Source organism: Aethalodelphis obliquidens, unplaced genomic scaffold, assembly GCF_003676395.1.
Source record: "Aethalodelphis obliquidens isolate GAN/ISIS:26980383/991018 unplaced genomic scaffold, ASM367639v1 scaffold33, whole genome shotgun sequence".
In the NCBI taxonomy this organism is placed as follows: Eukaryota; Metazoa; Chordata; class Mammalia; order Artiodactyla; family Delphinidae; genus Aethalodelphis; species Aethalodelphis obliquidens.
This window is the reverse complement of record NW_020837977.1, coordinates 8,896,493-8,915,338: the sequence shown is the minus strand read 5'-3', so window position 1 is coordinate 8,915,338 and position 18,846 is coordinate 8,896,493. Positions and strand designations below refer to the sequence as shown.

At 38.6% G+C, this 18,846-nt stretch overlaps 1 protein-coding gene across 2 annotated transcripts in view; it reads right to left on the bottom strand.

Moving 5' to 3' along the window:
• CPA6 (carboxypeptidase A6) overlaps window positions 1-18,846 on the bottom strand; it is a 267,852-nt gene that overhangs the window by 52,998 nt on the left and 196,008 nt on the right. The window lies entirely within an intron of this gene.

Here is an 18,846-nt window from a genome sequence, read left to right as displayed (position 1 = left end):
TTTCTTTAAACCATGAGCTCTTCATAAATATTTTTATATTTTAAATTGTGAGTTTTCTTTGAGTCATATTTTTATAAATAGTTTCTAACAACTGCATTACAGCCAGAGCATATGGTCTATGTGATATAGGTTCTTTGGTATCCCTTGAACCTTGCTTTACGGCCTAGTATATGGTCAATTTTTTCAAAGGTTCCAGTTGTGCTTGAAAACAGGATTCATCCTCTAATTATTGGGTATGGATTCTAGTATGTGTTTATTAGATTAAGCTTAGTAATTACACTGTTTTTAAAAAAAATTTTTTAAAAACAATTAATTAATTTGGCTGTGCCGGCTCTTAGCTGCTGTGTGTGGGATCTTCATTGTGGCATGGAGGGTTTTTTCGTTGCGGCATGCGGGCTCTTACTTGTGGCATGCATGTGGGATCTAGTTCCCTGACCAGGGATCGAACCCGGGCCCCCTGCATTGGGATCATGGAGTCTTAACCACTGGACCACCAGGGGAGTCCTTATCATCTATAGTCTTACTAAAAATTTTTCCTGTCTGCTGTCTTAATCACTGAGCTGTATTTAAAAACTCAATTATTTTAGATTTATCACTTTTTCTTGTAACTGTCAAATGTTTTATATATTTTTAGGACATTAACATGGCTTCATTTTAATTTAGTTAATTAATTATTTTTTGGCTGTGTTGGGTCTTTGTTGTGCCGAGCGGGGGCTACTCTTCATTGTGGTGTGCAGGCTTCTTATTGCAGTGGCCTCTCTTGTTGCAGAGCACGGGCTCCAGGCGTGCGGGCTCAGTAGTTGTGGCTCCCGGGCTCTAGAGCACAGGCTCAGTAGTTGTGGCACACGGGCTTAGTTGCTCTGCGGCATGTGGGATCTTCCTGGACCAGGGCTCGAACCCGTGTCCCCTGTATTGGCAGGTGGATTCTTAACCACTGCGCCACCAGGGAAGTCCTCACATGGCTTCATTTTAAAGTTCTTCATTTCCAAACACTACATTAACTAAGGAAGCTGTCCTCTAGTGTTCTATTCTGGAGTGGATCTAATTTCCAAGACTTGCAGAACATGTTCTTCGTCTGACAAATAAACAGGGTGTCATCATATTGCATATGCTATATTTGTGATTTTTTTAACTCTCTAAGAATCGCAGCCGTTCTCCATCTGGTCAGACAAAATGAGAATGATCACAGTGTGATGACTGTTCAGTGCTGAAGAGGACCATTCAGAGACCTCCTTGCTTCAGTGCTTTAAGTAATAGGACATAGATGATTTCTCTTTTATGGTTTAGGTGATGTTTCTAGAAAAAAGATGATCATGTGACTTTCTATTTCCCATTACTCTAACACATGATAACCGTGAAGAACATGGGGGTATGCTTTCCTTCTAATAGGTAGACTCCTTTTAGCAATCAACTCCCACCACCCATACACACGGAAAAGGAGATGCCTACTAATCAGATTCGATCTGGGCTTTCCAAGTTCAATTTCTTGACTACTATTGTTGCTTACAAGGAAGATTTTAAGTAGTTGTGATCTGAAAGCCAGTCGCAAAACAATGCACCACACGCCTCAGTGTGGCAGCCTTTAGGTACTACACTCACCTTCATCGATCTATTGAAAAATACTTGGCTGAAATGGATTTTGATTTTAAGTTAAAAGATAAAGTTTTGAGTATAATCTTCTGCTAGGAAAACAATATGTTCGGTATTAGGTTATGGAATTTCTGAAGTTGATGAAGAGAGACAAAGCATGAATCTATTTGGTACTTACCACCTAGCAAGACTACTTTGACTTCCCTATCAATAGATATACATAATATACTAGAATTCACCAAATAAACTTTGGTTAAATTCGAAGAAAATTTTTGCAACTACGAAAGTCTTTGTGTGGTGTGACAAGGTTAGGCCCAAGAGTTTCCCTCCTTTTCATTGTTTTTGGATTTATTTGGTTGGGTGTTGTTTCTTAGAGCCCCATGGCAACCTGAAACGTGGCATTGTTTTTGAAGATCAGTGTTGCTGGCTTTTAAAAAGGTACCTTCTAAATTTTCCGTTATTCTTCTTCTAGAATCACCACAGAAGACCTAAAAATAATAACCACACATTCAGTGAAGTACATACTGGGAGAACTAGTTGTTATAGCTGGGGCCAAAGGAAAGGCACAGTCGCCAGTCAAGCTTGAAGAATGTTCTCACCTAGAGTGGAGTGGAGTAAAATTATTTAGGGTAGAAAAATTTGTAGCACCAAAGTGGGTGCATCTTGACACAAAGGAGGTATTTACAATTCAATACTAGGAGAATTAATTAGAGCAGGAGAGGATTCCAGGAGAGGAAATGTTTAAAAAAGGGAACGTAATCTATAAAGATATTTGATGTCACACTGTGAGAAGCTCATTAAATACAATGTGGTAACCAAATAATAGTTTGGAAGCAGCATGAGCAAAAGGCTCTGTGAATGAAGGGTGGAGAACTGGAAAACCAAATGTGAATCTAGTTATTTTTTTTTAAGTGGCAAACTACTTTATTTAGTAGTGAACTGTACTTACTTTTAGAATGCAGAACTCAAATGTCATATCCTAAAAAAGTCCATCCTGAAGCTTTGTCTGGCATAAACAACTGGGAAAATATGTATTTGTATTAATGAAATAAGTATTAATATAAAGAGAGAATTCAGGAAAAACAGGTCACGAATCTAGTTATTTTTATACTTAGTTAATTTATACTTAGAACCTCCCAGAGGGCAGGTGACAATTGAAAAATGTTATCGATTATCTCTATTTTCTATTAAGAGATATAGATAAATATTTGAAATGTTTTGTATCACCAAGAAGAATGTAACATTAGCTGCATGTCCACACTACTTTTTTTCTTAAGTAAAACCACTTCATGTTTCTAGAACTTTTTTGAGATAACTTTAATAACAATGGTTGGTTGTATTTTCTCAGGGCCAGTGGAGTAGAGGCCAGGACCCACTCTGTGGCATTATTAAAATCTACTACGTAAGAATCTTTTACCTACAGAAAGAAAATACAGGAGCCCTCACTTTGCATGGCTCTGATATACACGAATTTCAGTAACCATGGTTTAGTTAAATGATATCAGTCCTCCAAGTACAGCCCAAATTTGCTACTAGTGCTAGGTCTTAACGCTACAAATCACTATGCAAATTACAGCTGTGCATCTAGTTCTGTGACAAATTGTGCCACTTCTTTTGAAGTCTGTAGGTGTGTGATTGGTCACTGTACCTGTGTTACTCAGTTCACAGACAGACAGCAAAGTGTGTAGCTGTGTTGCTCCCCTGTCTTCTGGTGATAAACCCGTGTGGCATTTTACAAAAATGGATATAGTAAGAGAGAATAGGCCAACAAAGCTTAAAGTGCAGCAATAATGCAGATAACGCAGAGGGGAAATGTGACTCAAACGTAAATGTAGTTATAGAAGAAATAGCTGACGCCAGGGATGTGGACACAGCCATCATTCAACTCTAGCTATGCAGCCAGAGGAACTTAGTGAAGACAAACTTACTGACGTAAATGAGGAAAACGGTCGTACTGGAAAGGAGGACGATGTCCCAGAAGAAATGAAGCTGTCAACATTTCACATTAAAGGAACTCTTGCAGGTATTTTTCGACATTGAAAGCACAAAGGAAAAAAATACTGGAAGCTGATCCCAACTATGAAAGGAGTATGACAGTTTGCCAAGGCATAAAAAAGATGCCCACTTCATGTTGTAAGTTATATAATGAAAGGTAAGCACTGTCCAAACTACCCGTGATAAAGCTTGTCACAAAGAAACAAGGTATTTAATTATCAATATTTCTAATGTTTTAAATTATCGTGTAATAAATATTTCACTATTTTGGTGATTCCCTTACACATTTATAACAGAGTAAGAGAGTTTTTCATCTTTTGACAAAAATACGTAAAGGTCATGGAACAAACATAATTTTCCCCATTGATTATCAAGATAGATTGTTATGGCTTCAGGTTGCACGGTCACTTCTATTGAGACAGTCCTGCACTTGTGTGCAGGAAAAGTGAAGACTGCCTGTATAAACAGTGCCTGTATAAACAATGCCCAGGACATTCTCAAATATTGAATAGTGGAGTGCAATGGATGCAATGGCTTTCAATTCAATTAAAGTGAACAAACATTAATATAGACCCTGCTATATATAAGACATTATAAATTGAATAAAAAGGGAGAAAGAGCTCGGTTGGAGGGTGCAGAGGATTAAAGAGAAGATTGGGGAGGGTGAGAAGGATGGGAGAATATAAGGAGTTAAAGGCACTAAAGGGCTGGCAGAAAACAAATCAAAATGTTGTAATTACTGGGATGGTAGTGAACAAAGTCAGAGAATTAAAAAAAATGCAGATCGTTTTTATATGATGAACTATTTTTTTTATTATGCCATTAAGAACAAAGACTTATTTGCTTACTCAGGTGAACTCACTAAATATTTGATCTGGCCTTAATTACCCTCTCAATTATTTATTCCCTGGCTTTTGGCATATTTTATACATACAACTTAAGTTCTCTTCTTTAAAAAGCTTATTTTATTTTTAGTAATACATTCCTTAACCAAAACTCTGAGTTTCACACCTACATTTGAGGGTTTATATTATGTTTTTACCTTTAATTTTCAGCAAGACATAATGAGACTAAAAAAGGTGATGATGTAAAAGGAGTGGTTTTGGGGAAGCTCTTGGATTCTGGGAGAAAGAGCCTTCCCATTCTGGAAAGCCTTCCCAGTTGCAGGACGTCTCCCACAATGACTACTCCAAGTCTTCCTTAGAGCTCTGTCCTATACACACAATCCCCCATGGTCCCCAGATATTACTGTTTACTCTGCTCAGAATCATCAGCTGGTTCTTAGAAAATCACTCCCTTTCCTGAAAGTCTCCTCTTCTTGTTTTTGGTTATTTGAACTATCTACATAGTACACCTGAATCACATGCCAGGTTTGGGTACCAGGATTAGCCATCCTTAGTGCCGAGTATAGATGCCTGGGAACATGTAAACGGAGGTTGTTTTCCAGTGTAATCAGGCTGGGCCTGGAAGGGTGAGGTTTCACATCACATAGCAGCAGAGGAATACCATGGTTCACCTGGGAATTAAGGAAGTTTTCCTTTGCTTTTTCTTCTTTCTTTTCTTTCTTTTTTTGTGCTGCTACCTTTCTGTAACAGGACCAAATTAGATCCACCTGCATATTATGCTTCTTCAAAGTCTGGAAGAACTTTCCATTTCAGAGCATTCTTGTCCCAGTTTTCCCATGGATCATCTTCTCACAAACCCTTGCTTTGTCTTTGGTCTGTCACTGAGTTAAATAGAATTCATCCATTGATTTTAAAATACCTGTAGGAATATATGACTCAAGCATAAATGAGTTTAGTTTGAGAATGAAACTATTCAGTTTTGGCTGGGTTAAATTTGTTTAAAACATCATTTTGGGTTCTGTTTAATATAGAAAATACAGAAAATTCAAAAACACATAGAGAAGAAAAAAATCACCCATAATTCTTTTAGCATTTAGTATATTTCTCATGTATATGTATCTCAGATATAGATTTTACAACATGGAAATTATAATGTCCATGCTAGGTTTTTTTTTCCAGGTTGTAATAAATTTAAAAAATTAAAAACATTTTTATTTTTATGTATTAATTTTTATTGGAGTATAGTTTACAATGTTGTGTTTCTGCTGTACAGCAAGGTGAATCAGTTATACATATACATATATCCACTCTTTTTTTAGATTCTATTCCCATATAGGTCATTAACAGTATTGAGTAGAGTTCCCTGTGCTATACAGTAGGTTCTTATTAGTTATCTATTTTATACATAGTAGTGTATATATGTCAATCCCAATCTCCCAGTCCATCCCACCCCTCTGCCCCCTTTGGTATCCATACATTTGTTCTCGACGTCTGTGTGTCTATTTCTGCTTTGCAAATAAGTTTATCTATACCATTTTTCTAGATTCCACATATATGCATTAATATACGATATTTGTTTTTCTCTTTCTGACTTACTTCACTCTGTATGACAGTCTCTAGGTCCATCCACATCTCTACAGATGATCCAATTTCGTTCCTTTTTATGGCTGAGTAATAGTTCATTGTATGTATGTACCACATCTTCTTTATCCATTCCTCTGTTGATAGGTATTTAGGTTGCTTCCATGTCCTGGCTATTGTAAATAGTGCTGCAGTGAACACTTGGGTACATGTATCTTTTTGAATTATGGTTTTTTCTGGGTATACGCCCAGGAGTTGGATTGCTGGATCATATGGTAGTTCTATTTTTAGTTTTTTAAGGAACCTCCATATTGTTCTCCATAGTAGCTGTACCAATTTACTTTCCCACTAACTATGTAGGAGGATTCCCTTTTCTCCACACCCTCTCCAGCATTTATTGTTTGTAGATTTTTTGATGATGGCTATTCTGACCGGTGTGAGGTGATACCTCATTGTAGTTTTGACTTGCACTTCTCTGTTAATTAGTGATGTTGAGCATCTTTTCACGTGCTTCTTGGCCATCTGTATGTCTTCTTTGGAGAAATGTCTCTTTAGATCTTCTGCCCATTTTTTGATTGGGTTGTTTGTTTTTTTGACACTGAGCTACATGAGCTGTTTATGTAATTTGGAGATTCAACCCTTGTTGGTCACTTCGTTTGCAAATATTTTCTCCCATTGTGTGGGTTGTCTTTTTTCATTTTGTTTATGCTTTCCTTTGCTGTGTGTCCATGCTGGTTTTTTTAAATTTTTATTTTATTGACGTAGCAGCATGTCACAGGCAGTTTCCCGTATCTTTAAATGCTCCTTTAATATATTTTATAAAGTCAGGGCTATCAATCATTTCTTTCTATGCCTTCCTCCTTTCTTTGCTTTTATGCTTGGAAATGTCTTCCTCACTTGGAAATCAAATGAATATTTCCCAGAGTTACTTTCTACATATTCTATGAATAAAGACTCTGGTCAAATTTGTCCCAGCAATGTAGAATTATTTGAGGCAAAAATTAAGTGCTATACATAATTCTGGGCCAGCTAGCACCAGCCATGGCTTGACATACTCAATCCTGGAGACTGACATTTTAAAACTCTCAAAACAAAGCCCAAATTACCTCATTCAGTTGGTGATGATTCTGAGAAACGAAGCAAATGCCATTCCATCAGCATTGGCAACAAAGAATTAAGTGGCCTTTCCACAATTAAAAAAATAAAACAATGAAAAATAAAAAGATGTTAAAAATGGGCTGCTGTTGAAAATTGCTTGCCTACCCCACTATCAGTATGACTCCCCCCTGGACTTCCCTGGTGGTGCAGTGGTTAAGAATCCGCTGACACGCAGGGGACACGGGTTCAAGCCCTGGTCCAGGAAGATCCCAAGTGCTGCGGAGCAGTGAAGCCCGTGTGCCACAACTACTGAGCCTGCGCTCTATAGCCCACGAGCCACAACTACTGAGCCCACGTGCCACAACAACTGAAGCCTGCACACCTAGAGCCCGTGCTCTGCAACAAAGAGAAGCCACCGCAATGCAAAGCCCGTGCACCGCAACGAAGAGTAGACCCTGCTTGCCGCAACTAGAGACAGTCCGTGCGTGGCAACAAAGACCCAATGCAGCCACAAATTAATTAATTAATTAATTATTTAAAATTTCAAGCTTATAAGAAAAAAAATGACCCCCTGAACTTGTGCCAGAACTGCAGTGGTGAACTGTTGCAATCTTCTACCCCTTTCCTGTCTCTTATCGGATTAAGTAATACAGTCAAGAAAAGTATTTGAAAACAATTCTGTTATGGTTGGCAAAATCACTGGAATTTATTCTTGGATGTCTGTTGCCCAAATTAAGCCTGTGAATCAGGTATTCGGTCATTTGGCTGCTTACTGAGTCTCTTTAACCTCTCATCAGAGAGTATTTGATTCTTTTGGTCCTTGAGAATCAGGGTGCATGAGAGCAGTTTTTTTTTTTTTTTTTTTTTTTTTTGATGGTCCTGTGTCTCTCTGCAATATCCACAGTGCCTGGCCTGTTGCGTGGTAGACACTTAGTAATTACTTGTTGATTAAATTCATCATTTAACCTGCTTAATGTAGTGGTGTTGGGTTCTTCCCTTCAGACTAGTGATACTGCCAACATTTCAACCGATACTCCCTCAACTTCAATGACACCATTGCTCTCTTGGGCATCTTTGACCCATCCTGCACTTTTGTCCCCATATCAAGCCAGTCATCAATTCCTAAAGACTTCCTTTATTGGTGCTGCCTTCTGTGTTTGTGTCTTATCTCCCCAGTAGAATTGTAGTAAATGAATTGAGAAGAGAGTTAATGTCTTGTAATTACAGTACTTGTACCATTACAGAACTTAGCAAGCTGCCTTCACATAAAAAAGCATTGCTCAATAAGCCTTTGGTTGAATGAATGAAGGAAGGAAGGAAGGAATGATTTTTTTCATTTGAACTATATACACCCTTTCTTTACTTTCCATTCCTACATCTACTCTTCCTGTCCACGTGTAGATTCTTGCCCTAAACACTTCTAGTTTGTTGCCCTCACTCTGGGCTCCTCCTTTCTATCATCCATGTATCACTGCCTTTCATTTTTAAACTGACAATGATGCATGCTTTTCATTACATATCAGTATTTTCTCATTTTTCTTTATTGGACCAAACTGTTGGCTTCCGTGGCTAACTATAATTTTTCAGACAGTCTCATATTGCGTTAGAATCTACTCACACAGACTATAGCCTTTGATCTCACTAATCTACACCATGTTCTCAACATTAGTGTTTTGTCTTTTTTAGAACACTATTGTATCTCCCTGATCAAATTCCCACTCCTCAGTCAAGGCCTAATGAGACTCACTTCCCCACAGATTTTTCCCAAACCTTGTCTTCTTCCAAAGTCTCATGGATTTCTCCGATTCTTGAATTCCTTCAGCTACTATAGTCAGTATAATTTAATCCCCAAAGGTACACTGTTTTATGTTGTTTACTATTGTTTCCTGCACGTAAATATTCTCAAATAAAATACAGACTCCTTGAGCGCTGGGACCATGACATACTTCTGCTGACCCCCAGAATGCTGAGGGCTGAAAATATAGTGACCAACAAGAAATTGTTGGACTGATTAATGTAAATACTTTCCAGGGGAACCCTAGGTAACATTAATTTAAAAAAAATAACAGCTTTATTGGGATATAACTCACACATTCTATAGTTCATCTTTTTAAAATGTACCATTCAGTGGCTTTTAGTATATTCACAGAGTTATGCAACCATGACCACTACATAAGTTTAGGATATGTTCATCAACTTAGAAAGACATTCCTTATCCTTCAGGTATCAACTCCCTGACCCCTGATTTCCTCCAGCCATAGGCAGCCACTAGTCTACTTTCTGTAAATCAGCCTGTTCTGCACATTGCATGCAAGTGGGACTGTGTAATATATGGTCTTTGGGGACCAGCTTCTTTCAGTTAGCACAGTGCTTTCAAGGTTTATTAACATTGTAGCACGTATCAACACTTTCTTCCTTTTTTAAATTGAGATGTAATTCATTTAAAAGCATACATTTCAGGGCTTCCCTGGTGGCGCAGTGGTTAAGAATCCACCTGCCAATGCAGGGGACGTGGGTTCAAGCCCTGGTCCGGGAAGATCCCACATGCCACAGAGCAACTAAACCCGAGTGCCACAACTACTGAAGCCCATGCGCCTAGAGACTGTGCTCTGCAACAAGAGAAGCCACCGCAATGAGAAGCCTGCGCACTGCAATGAAGAGAAGCCCCTGCTCTCCATAACTAGAGAAAGCCCACGCACAGCAATAAAGACCCAATGCAACCAAAAATAAATAAAATAGATTTATATTTTTAAAAAAGTATACAGTTCAGTGGTGTTTTAGTATATTCATAACGTTGAGCAGTGGTCATCACTATCTAATTCTAGAACTTTTCCATCACCTAAAAAAGAAACATGGTACCTTTTAGAGCCACTCCCAATTCCCCTCTCCCCTCACCCTCTGGCAACCACTAATCTACCTCCTGTTTCTATAAATTTACCTATTCTGGACATTTCATATAAATGGAAAGATACATTATGTGGTCTTTCGTGTCTGGCATATTTCACTTAACGTGTTTTTCAAGGTTCATCCCTGTTGGAGCTTGTATTGTACTTCATTATGGCTGAATAATATCCCATTGTATGGATATACTGCATTTTGTTTATCCATCAGTTGATGGACATCTGAGTTGCTTCTACTTTTTGGCTGTTATGAAAAATGCTGCTATAAACATTCAGGTACACATTTCTGTGTGGATATATGTTTTCATCTCTCTTGCTTATATACACAGGAGTGGAATTTTGGGGTTGCATGGGTAACTCTATGTTTAACTTGTTGAGGAACTGCTAATCTGTTTTTAACCCTATTTTTAACTTGGTAGTTTCCTTTGCTTTGTAATTTAATTTTTAAGTCCATGACTTTTAAGGTTTGTGAGTGTTCCTTAAGTCTCTATCTGCTCTATTTTCTTTGTTCCCTGCCCTCTGTTTGCCCTCATATTTAAGTCTCTTACTCTTCTGCAAATAATGTCTGTTCACTTTTGCAGAAAGATAACCTCCAAGTTCTGTATATTAACCTGTTTCCTTCTCCTTATTTATCTATTCTAGTTTTCTTTCTTTGATGAATTAATTTAGTGTCTGTATCATCCCTCTTGGCCCATGACAAATTTAAGAAAACTTTATTACCAAAAGGTAGTGTTTCTTAAAGCGCCTTTTGGTTTCATGGTGAAGGGGCATCTCCAGTACACGTTTTGATAGTAAGTCTACCAAGTTGTTCCCCCCTACGTCCCCCTCCCCCCAACCCCCCAACGTACTATAAATGTAACATTAACGATGGTTTGCTAACTTGCTACAAAGAAGCATTGAAAAAGAGAAGGATTCTGCAGTCCAGGCGCACCTCCGTTGGTTTCCTTTATTTTGCTTACAAGATAGAATTGTAAAATGAATACTAGGAAAAAAAAGAGGTGGCAAGTATTGAAATCAAAATTGACAGCTCTATATTTTTCAACATAATTAAATGATTTTCAGTTTAAAAGATAGAAGCCCACAATCGGGTTGTGTATTAAAAAAGTCTACCAGCCAGTAGTTATATGTTGAGTTAATGAATACAACTATCACATGTTGAGATAATGAATTCATTTGAGCAGTTTTCAAAATAACAAAATAATCAAGTCCATCTCACCAGTCAGTTAAGCCAGGTAGTTTGCTCTGTGTCACTGTTTTCTAAGCTTTGTGTGTCCAAGACACTCATGGACTCATCCTCTAAACTGGAGTGGGGAGCATCCCAGGGCCTGGCATGGGAGAGTCAAGCTGGTTGAAGAAGAGAGGGACATACAGAGCCAGAGCCACAGGCTGATGCTTCTGGTTTCCATGGTGCAGTGAGTGAGTCAGGGTCAGTTGATAAGGATTATACACAGCAGAGAGGAGAGAGCAGGGATGAAATTTCCCTTGATGCTCTAGGCAGAAAATAGCACCTGGTTCCAAAGAGAATGAAACCCACGTGTATGGAGACCTGGTTATTCTTCTTACAATACATTTTAAATGTTGAGATAAATGTAGATTTGCGTGTAATTATAAGAATTAATACGGAGAAATCCCTTGTACCCTTGACCCACTTTCCCCCAATGGTAATATTTTACAAAAGTATAGTATAATATAACGATCAGGGTACTGGAATTGATGCAGTCAAGATACAGAACCTCTCCATCGCTACAAAGACCCCTCATGATGCCCTTTTATAGCCACATCCACATTCCTTAACCCCCAGCAAACCACTAATCTGTTCTCCATTTCTATACAGTTGACCCTTGAACAATGTGCGGGTTGGGTTGCTGACCGTCCCAAAGCAGTTGGAAATCCATGTATAACTTTACAGTTGGCCCTCCGTAGCTACTGTTTCACATCCCGGGATTCAACCAACCGAGGATCATGTAGTACTGTAGTATGTATTTATTGAGAAAAATCTGTGTATAAGTAGACCCCTGCAGTTCAAACCCATGTTGTTTAAGAGTCAACTGTAATTTTAACACCTCAAGAATATTATATAAATGAAATCATACAGTATCTATTTGGGATGGTTTTTCATTGTATAATTCTCTGGAGATTCATTCACATTGTTGTGTGTTTCCATAGTTCGTTCTTTTTTTTTTTTTGGTGAGTAGTTTTCCATGGTATGCATGTTCTAGTTTGTTTAACCATTTGCCCATTGAAGGATATCTGGTTTGTTTCCAGTTTTTGGTTGTTACAGATAAAGCTGCTATAAACATTCGTGTACAGATTTTTGAGCAAACATAAGTTTTAATTTCTCTGGGATAAATGCTGAGAGTGCAATTATTGGGTTATATGATAGTGGCATGTCTTCTTTTAAAAGAAAACGTTAACTGTCTTCAGCAGTATCTCCATTGTTTTACATTCCCACCAGCAGTGTGTGAGCAATCCAGTTTTTCCCCATCCTCCCCAGCATTGGCTGGTGAGACAGTCTCTCCCCCTTTCCCGCGCGCGCGCGCGTGTGTGTGTGTGTGTGTGTGTGTGTGTGTGTGTGTGTGATTTTAGCCATTCTGACAGGCGTCTAGTGGTAGCTCATTGTGGTTTGAATTTGAATTGCCCAAATGGCATCTTTTTTGTGTGCTTTTTTTTTTTTGCCATCTGTATACTCTTTTTGGTGAAATGTCTCTTTATGTGTTTTGCCCATTTTCTAATTGGATTGCTTGCCTTTTTATTGTTAAGTTTTGAGTTTATATATCCAAATATGAATCCTTTCTCAGATATCTGGCAAAGTTTGTAGCCTGTCTTTTTCTTCTTAACAGGGCCTTTCACACAGCAAAGTTTAAAATTTTTATTTTATTATGTTTGATAATGTCCAATTTACCAACTTTTCCTTTTGTGAAGTCTAAGGACTTTTTGCCTAGCTTTAGATACTGAAGACTTTTTCCTATTCTAAAAGTTTTGTAATTTTACATTTAAGTCCGTGATCCATTTTGAGTTAATTTTTGTATAAGCAATGAGACTTGGGTTGAAATACATTTATTTGCCTATGGAAGTCCACTTGCTCCAGCACCGTTTGTTGAAAAGTATGTCTTTCCTTCACTGAATTGCTTTTGCACCTTTGTCGAAAGTCACTTGGGCATATTTGTGTAGGTCTATTTCTGGGTCTTCTGTTCCATTTGTCTCTATCCCTTCACCAGTACCACATACTTTTGATGACCAATGATATAATAAGTCTTGAAGTTGGGTAGAATGATTCTTTTACAAAATAGTTTTAGCTCTTCTAGTTCCTTTGCCTTTCCATATAAATTTTAGAATAATTTTACCTATATCTACAAAAAGTCTTGCTGGAATTTTTATAGGAATTATGTTAAACATATATCAATTTGGGGAGAATTGACATTTTTCTGTATTGAGTCTTCCAATCCATGAATATGGTATATCTCTCTGTATATTTAGATTTTGCTTGATTTTTTTGATCAGTGTTTCATAGTTTTTAGCATATAAGTCCTATACTTGTTTTGTTAGATTTACTCCTAAGTATTTCATTTTACAAGTAATTATAAATGGTATTATATTTTTAATTTCAGCATCCACATGTTCATTGCTAGTATATAGAAATACAGTTGACTTTTGTATGTTTATTTTCTGTCCTGTGATCTTGCTGAACTCACTAGTTCTATTTCCCCGTAGAGTCCTTGGGATTTTCTGTGTAGACAATCATGTCACTGACAAATAGGAAAATTTTATTTATTCCTTTCTGATCTGTATGTCTTTTATTTCCTCTTCTTCTATGGACTAGAACTTTCAGCACTATGTTAATTTAAGAGTGGTGAGAGTGGACATCCTTACCTTGTTCCTGATCTTAGGAGGAAGCATTTGGTCATTTACCAGTAGGTGTAATGTTTGCTGTAGGATTTTCATAGATGTTCTTTATAAAATTGAGGAAGTTCCCATCTATTCCTGTTTTTCTGGGAGTTTTTATCATGAATGTCGAATTTTGTCAAGGTCTTTTTCTGTATTGATTGATGAGATTATGTAGACTTATCTGTTCTTCAGTTTGTTAATATGGTAGATTACATTGGTTGAATTTCAAATATTAAAACAGGCTTGGATCCTTGCAATAAACCCCACTTGGTCATGGTGTAGAATGATTTTTTAGATTACTAAATTCTATTTGCTAATATTCTGTTAAGGATCCCTGAATCTATTTTCTAGTTTTGTTTCCTATTGTTTTTGTCTGATTTTTGTATTAGGGTAATACTAGCTTTATAAATGAATTGAAACTATTCTCTCCTTTTCTAATGTCTGAGATTGTGTAGAATTGGTCTCAATTCTTCTTTAAACATTTGGTAGAATTCTTCAGTAAAACCATCTGGGTCTGGAGATTTCTTTCTTTCCTCTTTTTGAATTTTAAAATTATGAATTCAGTGTCCTTAACGGTAATAGGCATATTCAAATTATTTCATAATGGATGAGTTGTAATAGTTTGTGTTTTTCAATTTACTGGTACATTTTGCCTATGCCATCAAATTTATATGTGTAGGGTCATACATAGTATTCCCTTATTGTCCTTTTGGTATCTGCAGGGTTTGTAGTGACATCTTTTTCACTCCTAACATTGGTAATTTGTATCTTCTTTTTTCTTTGTCTCTCTTGCTAGAACTTTGTTAATTTCATTGATCTTTTCAAGAACCAGCTCCTTGTTTCACTGATTTTCTGTAATGATTTTCTGTTTTCAATTTCATTGATTTTTGCTCTTATCCATATTACTTCCTTCTGCTTGCTTTGGCTTTATTTTCTATTCTTTTTCTAGGTTCTTGAGGTGAGAGCTTTGATTATTGTTTTGAGAATTTCCCTCTTTTCTAATGTATGCTTTTAGTGCTATAAATTTCCCTCTTAGCATTGTTTTAGCTGTGTCCCACAAATTTTGAAATGTTGTATTTTCATTTTCATTCAGTTCAATGTATTTTTAAAATTTCCCTTGAGATTTTATCTTTGACCCATGGATAATTCAGAAGCATCTTAATTTCCAAGTGTTTGGAGGTTTTCCTGTTATCTTTCTGCCATCAATTTCTAGTTTGATTTCATTGTGGTCAGAAAACACAGTCTGTCTGATTTCATTTCCTTTAAATTTGTTGAGGTTTGTATTTTGGTCCATGTTATGATATATCTTGGTGTATGTTCCGTAGGCACTTGAAAAGAATGTGTATTCTGCTGTTGTTGGGTTGGGTGATCCATAAATGTGACTTAGATCCTGTTGGTTGATAGTGTTGTTGAGTTCTTTCATATCCTTGTTGACTCCTTTCTAATGATTCTCTTTGGTTATTTTAAAATATGAACTTACTGATACTACTACCACTACTGAGTTGATTTAATTAACTGCTTATTATACGCCAAGCACTCTGTTAAGTCCTTTACAAGAATTATATAATTTAATCCTCCCAATAAACCAGTGTGTCACATATTATTAATACTGAAGTTCAGAGAGGTTAAACGACTTGCCCACCAAGGTCATATAGCTAGTAAATGGCAGAGCTGGCATTCCAACCCAGGGCTGTCTGACTACTAAATGTGTGCATGTAACCTCTGTGCAATCTGCTGTTCTATCAGGATTTAGGACTCGATGAGTTTTCTTCCAGTTCACATTTGAGTAAGGATGCAAACATTATAGTGGTGGCTGTGGGAAAAGTCCCACCAAAGTATGGTTGGCAGCCTCCCCAGTGATTCCCACTTCTTGGCATTCATGCTCTTGTGTAATGCCCTCCCCTTGAATACAGTCTGGACCTAGTGACTCATTTCTAATGGACAGAATATGGCAAAAGTGATGGGGGGATGTCACTTCTGAAATTAGGTTACAAAGAGACTGTGGTTTCCATCTTGGGCCTGTTCACGCTCTCTCCCTCTCATCTGCTCTGACGGCAGCCAGGTACTGGGTTGTGAGCTGTCCTATGGCGATGCCCACGTGGCAAGGAACTGATGTCTCTGGCTTACAGCCCTGGGGGACCTGAGGCTGCCAGCAGCCACATGAGTGAGCTCAGAAACAGATCCCCCATACAAGCCTTGAGATGGCCAAAGCTCCAGCTGACACCTTGACTGTGCCTTGTGAGAGACCCTTAGCCAGAGGCACCCAGCTAAGCTGTGCTTGGATTGCTGACCCACAGAAACTATCAAGTAATAGATGTTTGTTGTTTTAAGTTGTTGAATTTGGGGGAAAACACCAAGAGAGAGAGAAAACAAAGGAAAGAAGCCAAAATTTTGGCTTCTGACACCATCCCCTTCTTTGGGGGTTGAAATTCCAGGGAAATCAAGAGATGGTAGAAAAGACTGCCAGATTGGAGTAAAACATGTAAGAAAAGGGAACCTGGGTCCTTGTTCACCACGTGTCTTTCTGAGAGGTCTCATGTGCCAACGAGGGGCAAAGGCAGAAGGAGACAATCAGCAGTGTGGTGTGTGTCAGCCAAGAGAGGGCTTGACATAGCCTCTTAGGGTCTCCTGGGAGAAAGAGCCTTGAGATTCCCTGGTGCCCCCAGAGGTGCCATGGAAATTAGAGGAGTTGAGAGCCTGGGAGCCTGTCTTGGGATTTTGGTGGTGGAGGGGAGGTGACCTCTGGAAGGGACACTGCCTGGAGCCCCTCTTGGACCAGACACCCCCTGCCATCTGTGGATGGCAGGATTTAACCAGGGACTTAGTGTATAAGATATGATGCTTCAATGCTGGGCAGACTTAAGGTTACCTAAATCTTTGAAGTCCCCATTCCCTCTGGCCCCAACACCGCCATTCTATGGGAACAGGGGCTTCAAGCCAAGATGAGAACGTTTCTTACAAGCCTGTGATGCTATCACCAGTCATTGCTATCATGTGGCAGCCCCATTGCTTCCACAAGGACACTGGAACCAGTGACCCGTAGGCCTCCTTTTTTTCCACTTCTGTTGCTTCCCTGACTCAGATGGGAAATGTTCCTGATTAAATGGAGGGGTAAGTGACAGCCATAAACAGCAAGAGTAAGAGAGGTATGGAAAGGGTAGCAGAGGCCCAGAAATAGACTCATCTGTGTGCTTGAAGTTGGCTTGGTGCAGGAGGGAGGAGAAGCCTTTCCTCACTCAGCTTTGGTGAAATGGAGCCTATTCTTTTTTAAGTTTTTTTTAATTTTTAAAGAAATTTTTTGGCTGCGTTGGGTCTTCACTGATGTGTGCGGGCTTTCTCTAGTTGCAGTGAGCGAGGGCTACTCTTCGTTGTGGTGCATGGGCTTCTCATTGTGGTGGCTTCTCTTGTTGAAGAGCATGGGCTCTAGGCGCACGGGCTTCAGTAGTTGTGGCATGCGGGCTCAGTAGTTGTGGCACGTGGGCTTAGCTGCTCTGTGGCATGTGGGATCTTCCTGAACCAGCACTCGAACCCATGTCCCCTGCCTTGGCAGGTGGATTCTTAACCACTGCGCCACCAGGGAATTCCCTGGAGCCTAATCTTAATTGATGCTTCTTGCTCTTGCTCCAAAATGAACTACCCTCAACTGATAGTCACCATACATGCCTGTTCCTTTTTCTGTGGTTACACTGTGTCCTCCTCTTCCTTGGAAATTTAGCTTGGGTTCTAGGGCTGCTGTGTATGGCTGTACAGATTGTGCACTGCAAAAGTCCAAGTGGTACCATATCCTTAGGAGATGAACTGTAAGTAATCTCCCAGAAATCTTTCCATATCATAACCACTGGATTCTCACACTCCCATTCATTCACAAATAACTGAAGCACTATTAAGTGCCAAGTGTTGTTCTAGGTACTGGGGATTTGGCAATGAACAAGATAAATAGAGTTTCTGCCTTTGGCATTAGTATAGGAAGAGAGAGACAATTACCACATGAACAAATAAAGTAAATTTAGGTGTTATAAAGAAGTTGCACATGTGGGGGTGAGGTAAAATGTTTGGGAGATACATTCTTATGTTCTACAATAATACACTGGACCATAGACTATAAACAATAGATGTTCTATTCTTAACCATTTTGCCCCTTTTCCTTTTGAAACTCAAGACAGCAGACAATATGTTGTATGTATACAATGGATATTTAATGCAAGGTGGTAGAGTTAACAATTTGTTAGCTTTTGCATTTATCCTACCGGGATGAAATGGTATTTTAAGAGAATATGAATTGCTCAATGTGCTGAGTGGGAATAGTTTGAAAATTTTATTATTACATTATAAAATTAAGAATACTTTTGTGGGTTTGGTTGTGGTAGAGAGGCAGATTTTACAAATTAATACAGTATTGACTTTTTAAAAACTATATTTATTTATTTTTGGTTGCATTGGGTCTTTGTTGCTGCACGCAGGCTTTCTCTAGTTGTGGAGAGTGGGGGCTACTCTTTGTTGCGGTTGCGCGGGCTTCTCGTTGCGGTGGCTTCTCTTGTTGTGGAGCACGGGCTCTAGGTGCGCGGACTTCAGTAGTTGTGGCTCGTAGCCTCAGTAGTTGTGGTTCTCAGGCTCTGGAGCGTAGGCTCAGTAGCTGTGGCGCACGGGCTTAGTTGCTCCGCGGCATGTGGGATCTTCCCAGACCAGGACTTGAACCCGTGTCCCCTGCATTGGCAGGTGGACTCTCAACCACTGCACCACCAGGGAAGCCCCCCAGTATTGATATTTGTGGGGCATATTTTCTAAGACTAGGAGAGCCTTCAAAATAATAAACCTTACTAGGTCACATAATTTTCCCATAAAACATAGTGAAATATAACTGAAATATTTAAATATCTTTTGTATCCTTAATGGTTTTCTATGAGTAATTTGTAGGGGTTTTTTTCTGGCTAAGAACCTTCCTTCCCTTAGAC